Consider the following 1,054-nt stretch of genomic DNA (forward strand, 5'->3'; position numbering starts at 1 on the left):
TGGGGACCCTGGGTAGGACACAGAGCAGATCCTGGGGAGGAGATGCCTGAGGGGACCAAAAAGGATGGGATGGGAGGCCCAAGGGGTGGGATTTTGGAGCACCATTAAAAGAAACAGGTGGGGGCCCTCCCAGCAATTGACAGTGGACCTCCCTTGTCAGGGATTGCTGAATGGCTTCCTGCTGTTGTATCTTTCATTTCTGATAAAACATCACCCAAATAGTTTTCAAACAGTGCCTGCCAATGGAGCTTGAAGGCACTCGTTCCATCAAAGCCATATCTGTAATTCAGAGGCATAAACAGAGAATGTAGATTTGTCTCTTAAGGTGCTGTCTCATTTCTACTAGATGTCAATTAGTATCATGTAAAACATGATTATTAAAATTAAAACCTCTTACACTTCTATTTCCCATTGAAAAATAATTCTGGTGGTAAAACACTCACTTTTGTTTGTTTTTTTCAAATCAAAATAAATGTGTGTACCTGTGGACACAGACAGGGCTCCCTCACAGAGAGGCCTATGAAGTATGGGCTGGATGAGCAGACAGCAGGCTGGTGGAAATCTGCTGGCCAGGGTGGTGATCAGGAGTGCAACATCCAGCTGGAGGCCAGTGATTAGCAATTCCTGGTGAACATCTTCACTGATGATCTCAACGATGGGATATAGTGCTCAAGTTTAATGGAGTTGATGAGTTTACATTCTGACTGCAAGGAACATGTTTTCACATCTGAAGCAGGGGATGGGAAACCAGAGACTCACTTTGAACACCAAATGATTTCCAGAGCCTTTCCAGAGCCTTTCATTCAAATCCGGGAATTTTGGATTAAAAAAATCCCGATGCTCCTCCATTACTCTGGAAAGGGGATCCTGGTCTGTCAGGAGTTAGGACATTGCTGAATATGAAAGTTGGAGAAGACAACAAGAAATGTGTGACCCTCCAGAGGATGAAAGCCCTGGATGAAGTTGTCAAGAAGTTCAGACCCAATGCCTTTCGAGTTTTACGGTTGTGTCTTAACATTTACTGTAGTTTTTCCCTTGTTTGTCCCCTGAAATT

The 1,054-nt window shown here is 44.0% G+C and overlaps 1 long non-coding RNA gene across 1 annotated transcript; it reads right to left on the reverse strand.

The window, feature by feature from the left end:
- Nucleotides 1-202: 202 nt before the first annotated feature.
- Nucleotides 203-441, reverse strand: LOC113942724. Its single transcript, XR_003526025.1, has 2 exons — nucleotides 398-441; nucleotides 203-279 (listed from the first exon to the last, which is right to left on the reverse strand). It is a non-coding gene; the product is annotated as an uncharacterized LOC113942724 (long non-coding RNA).
- Nucleotides 442-1,054: the final 613 nt, after the last annotated feature.

The sequence above is a fragment of the Corapipo altera genome, unplaced genomic scaffold (assembly GCF_003945725.1).
Source record: "Corapipo altera isolate COAL_440 unplaced genomic scaffold, ASM394572v1 38357, whole genome shotgun sequence".
In the NCBI taxonomy this organism is placed as follows: Eukaryota; Metazoa; Chordata; class Aves; order Passeriformes; family Pipridae; genus Corapipo; species Corapipo altera.